Here is a 13,684-nt window from a genome sequence, read left to right as displayed (position 1 = left end):
CTTCCTGAACAAGAGAAGCAGAAGGAGGTGCTGTACCCACCAAAAGGAGCAACACTGTTTTTTTCAAAACAGTGCTGACTCAACTCAGGCACCTCCTAATCTTACTGTTAGATAAAGGCATTTGATGTAATGTTACTGCCATCATGCTCATTCTGGTTTTTTTTGTGCGGGGGGGGGGGGGTGTTCTGGGGCCTTCTAGTTATTTTTTTAAAAGCAGCACAAAACTTAATTTTCCCCATGTTCATTTCTGTATAATTTGCTCTCTACTTCTTCCAAATCCTTCTTGTCCAAAGTTTTATTGGACTCCTTGCCAGGGCCACCCTTAGCACCACTAGGCCGAACAAGGCTGCCCTGAGGCAGCAAATATTGGGTACCATGAAACGGCAGATGATAGTTAGGAGTTATCTGATTTCTTATTACTAGAATTTTAATGGCAGTCAGAAGAAAAGGTGCTTTGGGGATTTTCTACCCCAGATGCCAAAATAACTTGGTTGGCTTTGGGCATGACACATCTTGACTGAGTGGTGCGGATTCAGCAGTGTTTTCCCCTATTCTGCTTGAGGCTGCACAGTGCTTTGGGCCGAGCCATACTTGTTATGTTTGTTTGTTTTAAATACCATTCTTGTTTGTTTTAATAAAGGATCTTAGAAGGGCAAGGGCGAAGGGAGAAAAGGAGCAAAGGCAAAAATATGACTCTAACGCGGGGCGCAAGCTTCCTGTTCCACACCAACAGACTCAACACAGGAACAATGCCAGCTGTAGCTGCTTGAATTCAACAACTGACAGGTGTTCATGCTCACGTAAACCTGTTTTGCTTAATACTCTTAGTGGTTTCATAGGAGGAAAAGTCCCCCACACATCCCCAGATATAGACAGTAGTAAGAAGGTGCCATGAACATGAAGCTTACCAATGTGAATTCCTCCACTAACATCCAGCTATGAATGCCTAGAACAGGTACAGTGGGGTCTTGACTTGAGAACTTAATCCGTATTGGAAGGCGGTTCTCAAGTCAAAAAGTTCTCAAGTCAAATCTGCATTTCCCATAGGAATGCATTGAAAACCATTTAATCCGTAGCTGCTCTTTTCTGTCCATAGAAACTAATGGGAAACTGCTATTCCGCCTTCGACCACTAGAGGGGGATATTTTGTTTCTTTTTTTCTTAGGTCAAGAAAGGTTCAGGGAAGGCAGGGAAAATACAGTCCAGGCAGTACAGTACCAGGCAGTCCAAAGACTGTCTCCCAATCCACTCTCTAAACGCTGGGAGGAGTGAGGAAGCAGACAGGCACCCTTTTCACTGGCCAACAGTTAACTGAAAGTTCACTTTTTGCACTTTCCCTGCCTCCCATGTGGGTTTTTTTTCAGTTCTTAACTCAAATCTAAGTACTTAAGTCAAGTCAATATTTTCCTATGAGAGTGGTTCTTAAGTCAAAATGTTCTTAACTCAAGCCGTTCTTAAGTCAAGACCCCACTGTATTCCCAAAAGCCCAAAGCCCTAAGCAAGCTAGAGCTTCAGGGAATTGTAATCCAAGAGCATTTGGGGGCCCAGAATTGGGAATCACTGACACAAAACCTCTGAATTCCCTGACCAACATAAGCAAGAGGAGGATTCTGGGAACTGTAGTCCCACACACCCACGCATACCCTCTACCTGAGGTGGTGGATGCCTGGGGGCAGCAGCAGAAATCCTCAACTATTCCTCCTCAATTTCCTGCCCATTCCCCTGTGCCAGAGGACAGAGTGGTGTGTGCAAAGTCCCCTGCCCTAATCCCCTCACCTGGCCTACTGCCCGCAGGTGGAAGATATAATTCCATTGCCAGCACTCAGCTTTCTGTATGTGGAATGGGGGAGCGAACACCATCTTGGTCTCAGACACAAAAGTATTTTGAAACTGCCATGCTTTCTCACATTCTCTCTCACATACAGTACTTTCATACCCAGTGGCATGAGGGAAGCCTTCTCCACCAACGTGGCTGTTCTTGCCATCTGCTTGTACCCAGCACCAGAACAAGCCCTACCTGGAACATGCCGATCCTCCTTGTCATGCCTAGTATGCGAACACGAGGCTGAGAAATTAGTAGGGTCAGCACAATCGGAATAATATCTTACCCAGAGACGGTAATGCAACTCCCTGTGCATCTTTGTACCTCTGCTTCTCCTCACTATTTCCCACATGGCCAGTGCAGCTCTGAATTGCAGAGCCAGCAGGAGAAAAAGCTCCTGTTTAGATATATCCTTAAAGAGCAATTGGTCTATAAATCTAAAACCAATACCACTTGCTTGTCAAAAGTGAGTGGGCTTCTCTGCGATTGATTCCAATTATAGAACTGTCAAACATCTGCCTACCTTCATCCTTCTTTCTACGCCACATAACCCCGCTACCCCCTCACACACGTACACAGAAATAGCTTCTTGGATTAAATTGGCCAATGTGATATGCTTGGGAGAGGAAGCTCTATATAAATGCTAATTATTAGCAACACAGCCTGTCAAACAGTGACTGGAAAGACGAATAAAAACAATAGGGGCGGGGGAGAGGCAGAGTGCATCAAAAGAAAACGCAAACCCATTTTCAATTAGACAAGCTCATTGGAATCAAATATTTTTCTCTGGCAAATACATTCCTGAATTAATCCCTTGTAAAAAGACGAACATTTCAAAGAACCCCAGTTAGGCGGAAAACGCTAAAGAGCCTTCTGTTGATTGTCAGAAGTAGAAATACTGCACATTCCAGTGTTTTAAAAATGCTGGTGCACCTGTAATCTTATTTCCACCTTAAAATGAGAAGAATGACCACTTCACATTCAGAGTCAGGTCATACTTTCAGGAAAATGAGTATTTTTAACACTTAACATTTTCCCTGCAGATAAACAAATCCTTCAGAGCTCTGTGGCTGAGAGATCAGAGAAGATAAGCTAGAATCTATCTTCCCCTGAGAAAGTAGAAAGCAAAAGCAAGCAGCTTTGCAAAATGTGACCCAGACTCAGAGCCTGATTACATTTCACCTTAACCTCACAATATGCTGTGTTCTAAATGAAATCGTGTTATAATCGTGCAGTTGTCATGTGGTATCTGAATCGCTCCCTGAGTTTCCTTCAGAATGCAGCATTTTGCGATGAGAAGATGTGGCACCGAATTTCCCCAGCTATTGAGGCGGCCCCCTCCCATCACTGCAGCAAGTGGCCAGCCCCTCAGAAGAAGCCCAGTCTTGGAAAGAGGATGAAGAGAAGAGACAGGGCAGCCAGATGTCTCTGGATAGAGGGGATCAACATACCTGCTCTCATTGCCCCCATGTTGCTGCTTCCTCAGTCAGTCAATTGGGACGCATGGCTTCCGGGTGGTGCACAAATCAGCTGACAGGTTCAAGTTACAGCCACTACTTTTGATATTGCCTTCAGATGAACCCAGCCGCTACTTGAAGACAGATCTTTCCAAGGGGCCATGTAATCACTCAAATTTAAATTAAGTTTAAAAAGGTGAGCCTGATTTAAACACAGCAGGACCTTTTTATCCACAGGATCAATATCTACTAATTCACTTATCCTCAGTCTGAAAATATTTAAAGTATTAAAAAAAATTTAAACATCCAGAAAAAAAGGGTTTTCACGTGTATTACTGGCTACTAGAGAGAGCTAGAGACCGTACTATTAATACTTTTTAGTGAAGAATGCATAACATGGTCTCTGGAACTCTCTAGCGGTTTGGTCTGGTAATGCATGTAAAACATTTTTTTCTGTTTTTTTCTTTTATCGTGATAGATAGATAGATAGCATGGTAAAAGAAAAAAAAAGAAGAAGCTGAGGCCGGAGGACAGGTATGTTTGGGTAGACATTTTGGTGAAGTAGTTTTTCTAGTCTGACCTTTATTTTCCCTGACCGCATTGTCTGAGAGGGGCAGGGTTTCAGCTTTAAATGAGAGTGAGAAGAAGCTCCAAGCCCTTTTCTTGAAGAAGAAGCTGAGGCAGAGGGCAGGTATGTTTGGGTAGACATTTTGGTGAGGTGTTTTTTCTAGGCTGACCTTTGTTTTCCCTGACCGCATGGTCTGAGAGGGACAGGGTTTCAGCTTTAAATGAGGATGAGCAAAATTCTCTGATTCTATTTTTGACCCTTATTTGGTAAATATGAAAGCCAATTAGCATTGCATACACCTGGGGGTAGGAAACTTTTAAGGTTCGGATCATACTTGTGCACTATTAGAGAGCAGGCCAGGTAGGTGGGGGTTGTCAGCTTTGGAAGGCAGCCCATCTAGGAGGAGGAAAACTCCGATTTCAAACCTCAAAGGCTTCAGGAGTTAATCTCGAGGCAAAAATCCGGAGCCGGAGTCCCAGTGGCAGTTTGTGTTGTTCTGGCAACTCCTGCGACGTAGCTGGAACCAGTTGCCTTTTCATTGGACTATTTCAGTGACGTGGAGAGGGGGGATTTGCTGCTTGGGTAACAGCCTATCCTCCATATTATTTTACTCAGGCTTCGTGCTCTGGAGAGGACATTCCAGCTTCGCATACAGCGTTGAAACTGGCTCCAGGACTCCGACTCCGGATTTTGCCTTGAGGTTAACTCCTGAAGCCTTTTCCATCAGTGGATACAGCCACCGTAGGTGGAGGTTTGAAATCAGAGCTTTGCTTCTCCTAGATGGGCTGCCTTCCAAAGCTGATGAGCCCCACCTACCCAGCCTGCTCTCTAATAGTGCACAAGTATGATCCGAACCTTAAAAGTTTCCTACCCCCAGGTGTATGAATTGCTAATTGGCTTTCATATTTACCAAATTAGAGTAAAAAATAGAATCAGAGAATTTTGCTCATCCTCATTTAAAGCTGAAACCCCGCTCCTCTCAGACCATAGCCCCAAGGCAGTGGAGGTTTGAAATCGGAGTTTTCCTTCTCCTAGATGGGCTGCCTTCCAAGGCTGATGAGCCCCACCTACCCTGCCTACTCCCTAAGAGTGCAGAGATTAGAACACAGGCCTCCAGCTGCCCGACATTGTCTTCCAAGAGGCCCACCATCTAACACTCAGAGCATTTCTACTCAGGCACCTCATTGGCAAGAAAACAAAAATACCACATGTGTTACAAGTCCAACAGATGCCACACTCTCCATCTTGACTGATTGGTCAGTAAATTAAAAAAGGGAGGGAGTCTGATCCTACCCCTAAAACTTTCCCTCCCCCCAGGTGTATGTAATGGTATTTCGATTTCCTAGAATTAGAGAATTTCTGCCACTTCTGCCAGCCCAGATTAAAAGCAAAACTCCACCCCCTCAGGCCATGTGGTCAGGGAGAACAAAGGTTAGTCTAGAAGAAAATACCTCACCAAATAAAATGTCTTCCTCAAACTAGCTGACCTCCTGCCTGAACTCCTGTTCAGAAAAAGGACTTTGAGCTTCTACCAGCCCACATTTAAAGCCAAAACCCCACCCCCTCAGACCATATGGTCAGGGAGAACAATGGTCAGCTTAGAAGAAAATACTTCACCAAATAAAATGTCCTCCCAAACACAGCTCAACTCCTGCCTCAGCTCCTCTTCAGGAAAACAATGTTGTACACCTTTACAATGTGCCCCTTTCCTTACTACCTGTTTTTCTGTGCTAAAGAGTCTGAAGCCTGAGGTCACAGCACCAGGCCTGAGAACGGGGATTTGTCTCTTTCCCTCCTCTGTGCTCCTGAAGAAGATATGTTTTCTGAACTTGCCATTTTCACTGGCCTCTGAGCCCCTACCCTGCAAATTATGATATTGCCTTCGGATGAATAAGTAGATTATTATCTTCAGAGACCAGCAGAAAAACATATGTGTACTTATCTTACAGTGATAACCTAATCAGCACATCTATTCCAGCACGTTAACCCATTAGCAAAGATAAGTTCCAGCCTCTGCACAGTATCTGGCCATTTTATCAGAGAAAAGATTTGCCTTAGGAAGAAAACAAGAAAACATCAGATTAAATTCCCCTTTTATGTTCACCTCCCTCCAGCTGATGCTCCTTACATTTTTGAAAAATCCTGCTCGTAAGAGAGCATCACATTTACTTTGGGGCTCCAATATGAATTACCTCAAAGCACTGTTTGTGTGTTACTCACTTGTATGACATTCCTGTGAGGAAGCAGGAGTGGGGCTGCAGCTCATCACACTCCCAGTGCCCCGTTTCCCTCCTCTTTACTTGTGTGTGTCCTGGGCAGGGGTCTGCAAATGGATGCCAAAGTACAAACAGCAGTTCCCATGTAGGGGCTCTGTAGAAGCATGTCATCTGGCTGCACGGATATCCAATCATATGAAGCCTCTACATTGGGGAGTTCTTTGCAGACAAGTACTCGCAATGTGGAGAAGGAAGAATTTAATCCAGCTCTCTTTTTTTCTCCCCAAAGAAAATAGATATAATTGTGGGATCAAATGCACTACATGTGAGTTACACTAAATAACAATGCCAAACTTGATGCCATTGTGCTCCATAGAATCATAGAATTAGAAGAGGCCTATAAGGCCATCAAGTCCAACCCCTTGCTCAATGAAGGAATACAAATCAAAGGATATCTGCCAGGTAGTTGTCTAAATTTTTCTTGAATGCCTCCAGTGTTGGAGCAATCACCACCTCTTGAGGTAGTTGATTCCATTGTTGTGCTGCTCTTTTAGGATGTTTCTCCTGATAATTAACAAAATCTGGCTTGCTGTAACTTGAACCTGTTGTTTAGTCCTGCACTCTGAGATGATCAAGAGGAGATCCTACAACCCCCCTCTGTATGACAGCCTTTCAAGCATTTGAAATATGCTATCATATTTCCCCTTAGTCTTCTTTTCTCAAGACTAAACATGCCCAGTTCTTTCAGTCTTTCCTCAAAGGGCTTGGTTTCCAGCCCCCTCATCATCCTTGTTGACCTCCTCTGAACTTATTCCAATTTTCCAGCATCCATCTTGAAGTATGGTGTCCAGAACTGGACACAGAACTCAAGATGAAGCCTAACCAGTGCCGAACAGAGGGGAACTAGTACCTCACAGGATTTGGGGACTATATTTCTGTTAATGCATCCTAAAACTGCATTTGCCTTTTTTAATAGCCACTTCACACTATTGGCTCATATTCAGCTTGCAATCTACAATGATTCCAAGGTCCTTCTTGCTCATAGTATTGCTGAGCCAAATATTCCCCGTCTTGTAACTGTGTGTTTGGTTTCTTTTTTCTCGGTAAAGCAATTTGCACTTATCTCTTCAATTTCATTCTGTTGTTTTCAGCCCAGTGTTCCATTCCACCCAATTTTGTGTCATCTGCAAATTTGATTAGCATTTCCTGTACCACGTGATCCAGGCAATTAATAAAGATGTTGAAGAGCACAGCTTTCAGGACTGAGCCCTTGGGGTACACCACTTGTTACTTCCACCCACTATTAATTATCACCCTCTGAATACAATTCTGTAGCCAACTATGTATCCACTTGACAGTTGTTCTATTCAACCCACACCTAGTTAGCTTGCTAATATAATAAGGCACTTGGTCAAAGTCAAGATATACTATGTCTACAGCATTCCCTCTGTCGATCAGAAAGGCAACCCAATCAAAAAATGAGATCAGGTTAGTCTGGCAGGATTTGTTCTTGACAACTTGACTTCTAATTATTACAGCATTGTTTTCTAGGTGCTTGCATAGTGACCACTTTATAATCTGTTCCAGAATTTTCTCTGGGATTGATATCAGGCTGACAGGTCTATAGTTCCCAGATTCCTCCCTTATGCCCCTTTTGAACTTAGTGACAACATTAGCTGTCCTCCAATACTCTGGTATCTCACCTATTTCCCGTTATTTCAAGAAAATAGTGGACAGTGTTTCTGAGAGTTCTTCAGAGAGTTCCTTCAGTATTCTTGGATGTAGTTCATCTGGCCCTGGGGATTTGAACTCATTCAAGGTAGTAAAGTATTCCTTGACTGTTGGTTGCTGTAGGTTTTTCAGGCTGCTTGGCTGTGTTCTTGAGGTAGCCAAACAGCCTGAATAATCTACAACAACCATCAGATCCCAGCCATGAAAGCCTTAGAGAACGTATTCCTTGACTATTTGTTTATCAGTCTCCAGCTGCAGTCCTGTCCCCTCCACTTGCACTTTACATTTGTCTGGAGGGTCATAATCTGTCCTTTGGGAAATGACCGAGCTCAAATAGGAATTGAGCACTTCTGCCTTTTCTTTGTGTTCTGTTATCATTTTTACATCTCCATTGAATAGCTGAGCCACTATTTCTTTTCTTTGTTTGTTTGTGGGTTTTTTTTTTGCTATGGACATACCTGAAGAATGCTTTCTTGTTGCTTTTAGTGTTTCTAACTAGCTTCAGCTCATTCTCAGCTTTTGCCCTCCTAATGCCATCCCTGCATTTCCTTATTTCTTGTTTTACTCGTCCCTTGTGGCCTAGCCTCCATTCCACTTCTTATACATGCCCTTTTTTGTTTTTAGGTCCTTTCTGAGTTGTGGGTTTTTTTTGTGTGTGAAGCCACAGTGGCCTTTTTTGTGTCTCCCACCTTTTTCTCTTGTTGGAATTATTTTAGTTGTGCCTTTAGAACTTCCTTTTAAAGAAACTTCCACCCTTCTTTGACTTCTTTTCTTGTTAGGATCTCCTGCCATGGGACTTATCACTGTCCTGAGATTATTAAAATTGGCTTTTTAAAAATCCAGCATATAGGTGTGGCTACATTCTGTTTTGGTTTCCTTTGAAATAAAGAATTTTAGTAGAACATGGTCACTCTTGCCCAGAGTTCCCCTTATTGCCACTTCCTCCACCCAGTAACCTGTATTGGTTAGGATCAAGTCAAACATAGCTAGCCCTCTAGTTTCTTTCTCCACTTTTTGTAGATCTGTGAAATATTGTGCATGACATGTTGTCAGATATAAGCACGTAATATCAGATATCTTACATCAACAGATGCTTTAGCTCAGTATTTCATGCAAAAGATATGGCTGCACCAGGTACACCATACCCAAAACTATAGTGTGGAAAAGTTATTGCTTTGTACTACAATTCCCAGAATCCACCATTGACTGTGCTTCTTGGGGAACTCTGGAAGTCGTTGTCCAAAAATGTAACTTCTTAAAGTCAGCATATAATCTTCCCCACTGGAACCCGTCTCAAATGATCTGCTTTGAAAGGTATGTTTTTTCTGTACCACGAGATGTAAGTTTTTTAGGACTGAGCAAGCTGAAACTGGAGGGGAAAACCCATGCCTCCCCCTTTCAAATCTTTACTGCTGCTTATTAAATGGTGGGTTTGGTTGTTCTGCCCCACTTAGCAGTCCCACCTCTCCTCTTTTCCAGCCCATTTGATTCCATTAACTCAGTGGCATGTCAGATTGCCATCCCGCTGCATCTTGTTCCTTCTGCCTCACATATTAACCTCACTGACCTTGACATTTGCCTGACACCTACAGCTGACTTGATGTTTCTCTGCTAACAGCCTCTAACTCATATGTAAGTTTTGTCCATTGGAGTGTGTGTACCTGTTAGCCATGAATTCAGTAATAACTGTATCCAGCGAAGAGCTGATGATTCGTGGAAACAATCCAGGACAGCCTACTGAGGGCTGCATTACTTAATGGGGCACAACAGTGTTCAAGTCTTCTTGAGGTGTTTTCTAGCCAGGCTGGCAACTTCTAGCACCATCCAGCCATTGCTCTTTCTGCCCTACTGTGTGTAGAACAGCAATTTCTACATTTTGGAGGACAGAGAGTATTTTGTGTGAGCGTACCTCTATGCTCCGTCTCCACTGGTGGGCAAGTGGACAGCTATTTTGTTGTTGGAAAGCCAGTTCACCTGACCTGGTCACTGGGGAAAATGGGAGTTGTCTTTTTTGCCACATACACGATGAGGATGAACTGAAACATACCTTATTTGCCACGTTCACCTAATTCCTGGGTGTTCTGTGTATTGCCCAAGGAAATGCAGTAATAAACTGTCAGATTACAGGGCAATCTTTTCATCTAACTGCAGAACAAATCTCATTTTTCAATCACATTCTGAAGCTTGGGCCAAAGGCTAGGTTCTCCCCTCGGGGTACATCTGCTGAGCACTCTTCAAATCGTATGATTAATTGTTTGTGCTTTGCTCGCATGGTTGAAATTCTCAAAAATCAAAAGCTTCTTGTTTCTGAGCTGTGTTTAAAAAAAAGAAGGAGGAGGAGGAAAGGAAGAAAAAAAACCAGGAAAAAAAAGGAAAGGAATAAAAAGACGCAAACCCTTGATGCTTTCCCCCATTTAACTGTGATTTTTAAAAACATTCAGGGACCATCTGTGATTTGTAGCTTGTTAAAATAAATTTCAGCAGAGGACTAGAGCGAATTTACATGCAGCATCCCCACAGCTACATGTTATAGCACTGATTCCTGAATAGTTCCTGAAGCAAATCCAGAGATTTTTTATTTCTGTTTGACCCAAATACCTCCCCCCCTTCCTTTCCCATGTGGAGAAGACAAGAGAAGAACAAAACAGGGTACATTCAGCTGGCCCTCTGGTGATTGTTTGAGTCCTTACCTCCTCCACTTTGCTTCCTCCCCATCTTTCCTCCATTACAGAACTAGGAAGTAATTTGTTATAAGTAAAGTTGTTAGTGGTAACTAGTTACTTTGATGGGCAACAAGGGTGTAATGGAGGAAAAAATGGAAAAGCTGATGTAGACACTGTGAGGTTGGATCCACCAGATTCACCAGTAATGAAGTAGAAGAACTCTGAATAATAGGACCAATATTTCTTTTTCAGTCAGCAGGGTAATAAAGCAGGAAGAGAAGGACTCTAAAAAGACCTCCCACAGTCCTGGGATCAGCTCTCCCAGGGGATTGGGCCAGCGCAGGGCAAAGGGTGTGGGGCTGCTTGCTGGAGGACCTGAGGAACAGGGTTTCCAGTCTTGTCCCCCAGCATGGCTAAAAAGAAGGGCGAGCCGAGGCATGGAGCCTCTGCCTGCCAGTAAGTCCCCTTGCCTGCCCACCCTAGTTGGTTGCATTCCTTTTCTATGCTCCCAGGTTGATATGGTTATTACTTCGTTGGATTGCTACTAGTTTTATATGTTCAATCATCACAACTTGGAAAGCATTTTCAGGCATTGGGAAGGATCCAACCGGTTGTTGGAGAGCAGGCGGTGACCTGCACATCTGCATGGGTGAGAAATCCCTATGTGGGAACCCGAGAGGGGTACCTGGATGTGCCCCAGCTTGGGGGGGAGATTTACCCCACCCTAAGGGGCAGGGGAGACACAGAGTGGCTTACATCTGTGTGACCTCCCAAGGGAACGGCCACCCCAGAGATCTCTCAAGGAGACAGTGCAGGCATTGGGGGACATTTGAGTCCCCCAGTGAGGTGTATCCAACCCAATGCTTGGCCAGGATGACTGCTGCTGTGATCAATAAAGTTGTGGCCTCTTTTTCTCCAATTATGTTGTGTGTGTGTCAGTTAATTCAGGACCAGGCAGCTTAGCAGGAGGCCATCAAAACTATGTTAAGAAATAAAGAACATGTCAAGATACATAAAATACAAAATAGTTTCACTCATCACTCCCACCTTGGTCTCCACACAGCTGAAACAGACTTCGCCATATAGCCAAGAAAAAACATCACCCAAGGACATGCCAAACCTGTCTACTGCAGAACATAATTACAGGTACAGCCAGGATGAAGAGAAGACCATCACGGTTGAACAAGACTGGAAGGGTGACTTAGATAATGATTTCGTTTATTTCTTGTTTAACTAATGAGAGTGATATGAAACAGAGAGAAGGAGAGAGCGGAAAATGTGCTTATGTCAAAGTGAAATTAATCAAAGTGAGAGACAACAACAGCCATCTGTCAAACATTGGTGTTTTTTTTTACAGTAATAATGATGATGAGAATTTTGGCTAAAAGACCGCATGTGCAATGGATAATAGGGAATTTATATTGCTGACTTCAAAGACAGTGTTTCTGGGAGGGGGTAACAAGTAGGGGAACTACAAGGCTTGGTCCTGGACCTGGCCTTCGTTAACATTTTTATTAATGACTTGGATAATGGAGTGCACCATGTATGACACAACATTGGGTGGAATAGCTAATATCCTAGAAGACAAAAACAACAGAATGAAATTTAACAGAGAAAAATGCAACATTCTACAACTAGGAGGAAAAACCCCCAAAGCATAGTTACAATACTGTATAGGGAATAAAGGTAAAGGTAAAGGTTCCCCTTGACATTTAATCCAGTTGTGTCCAACTCTAGGGCACGGTGCTCATCCCGGTTTCCAAGCCATAGAGCCAGCGTTTGTCTGAAGACAGTTTCCATAGTCACATGGCCAGCATGACTAGACACGGAACGCCGTTACCTTCCCACTGTGGTGGTATCTATTTATCTACTCACATTTGCATGCTTTTGAATTGCTAGATTGGAAGGAGTTGGGACAAGCAACTGGAGCTCACTCTGTCACGTGGCTTTGATTTTATGACTGTTGGTCTTCTGACCTTGCAGCACAGAGGCTTCTGCAGTTTAACCCACAGTGCCACCACGTCTCTGGAAAGATGGGGAATACTTGACTCAATAATACTACGAGTAAGAAGGATCTTGGAATTATTGTAGACCAGCCATTCTCAACGGTGGCCCTGGCACATTTGAAAAGGATCACAGACTGGAAAGAATTCTTCACACATCACCTTATAAGGTTCTTTATGTGACTTATACAGTCCTGTGTCTGCCAACAGTATATTTATTTCATATTGTGTTTAGATTCATGGCAAAAAAATGACTCCTAATTGCCTGAAACTGCTTTTGTTTTCCTCATTATCAAACTGCTTCATATTATCATAGTTTTATTAAAGTCATTAAGCCTGCTTCCGAATTTGTATGTTTTGCTACAATTTCTTTAATAAAAATAAAATAAAAAGAAATTACAGCTGTGTCTTCATTCAGACAGCTGTAGGGGTTATAGTTGCTAAACCCAGTGTCTCATGTACTCAGAACTCTTTTAAGCACTTTTTTGTGGGTTTTAGGTTTTCTACTCTGCAGGGTTGGTTTGCAACCAGATGCAACAGCCTGCTTGTTTTAGTTTCTCTGGAGCACCAAGGAGCAAGTAGCCCAAAGGTGTTGGAAGAAGGGCACTCACAGGAAATTTTCCCAGTCACTAGTGCACTGATCTGCGTAGCAATAATCCACACCAGGTAACAAAAGGGTAGTGTGGGTGAGTGGTAAGTGGATCCTCTCTGTGGTGACCAAGGATCCTTCATGTCAGCCAGCACTGAGAAATGACTGCAAAAAAGGCCAATGCCTTTGGTCTCCAAATCCTGTGAAGTATAAGTCCCCTTCCATTCGGCACTGGTTAGGCCTCATCCGGACACTACACTTTAAGAAGAATACAGACTAATTGATACAAGTTCAGATAAGGACAATAAAGATGATCAAGAGACTGGAAACCACACCCCATGAGGAAAGATTGAAAGAACTGGGCATGTTTATCCTTGAGAAAAGAAGGCTTGGAGGAGACTGGATCCGTTCCAGTTGGGCTTCAGGCCGTGCCATGGTACAGAAATGGCATTGGTCGCCCTGTTGGATGACCTGCTGAGGTCTTTGTTGGTCCTCCTTGATATCTCAGCCGCCTTTGATACCGTCGATCATGGTGTCCTCCTGAGGAGGCTCTCTGAGTTGGGAATTGGTGGTCTGGCACTCGCCTGGCTCCGATTCTTCTTGGAGGACTGTCCTCAGAGAGTACAGCTTGGGGA

General features: G+C 43.5%; 1 protein-coding gene across 3 annotated transcripts in view; it reads left to right on the top strand.

Annotated features, from left to right (window-relative positions):
- ALG10 (ALG10 alpha-1,2-glucosyltransferase) overlaps window positions 1-12,856 on the top strand; it is a 79,824-nt gene extending 66,968 nt beyond the window's left edge. Inside the window, exons 4-6 of one of the 3 annotated variants that reach the window (XM_078394385.1) lie at window positions 641-2,117; window positions 11,521-11,603; window positions 12,357-12,856. The gene's annotated coding sequence lies outside the window, so the exon portion shown is untranslated. Of the gene's footprint in view, window positions 1-640; window positions 2,118-11,520 lie in introns of all 3 variants that reach the window. The other 2 variants (XM_078394386.1, XM_073000627.2) reach the window with 2 other exon arrangements.
- The last annotated feature ends 828 nt before the right edge of the window (window positions 12,857-13,684 follow it).

This window comes from Pogona vitticeps, chromosome 5 (genome assembly GCF_051106095.1).
Source record: "Pogona vitticeps strain Pit_001003342236 chromosome 5, PviZW2.1, whole genome shotgun sequence".
In the NCBI taxonomy this organism is placed as follows: domain Eukaryota; kingdom Metazoa; phylum Chordata; class Lepidosauria; order Squamata; family Agamidae; genus Pogona; species Pogona vitticeps.
The sequence above is the reverse complement of the archived record's forward strand: the minus strand, read 5'-3'. Positions and strand labels throughout refer to the sequence as shown.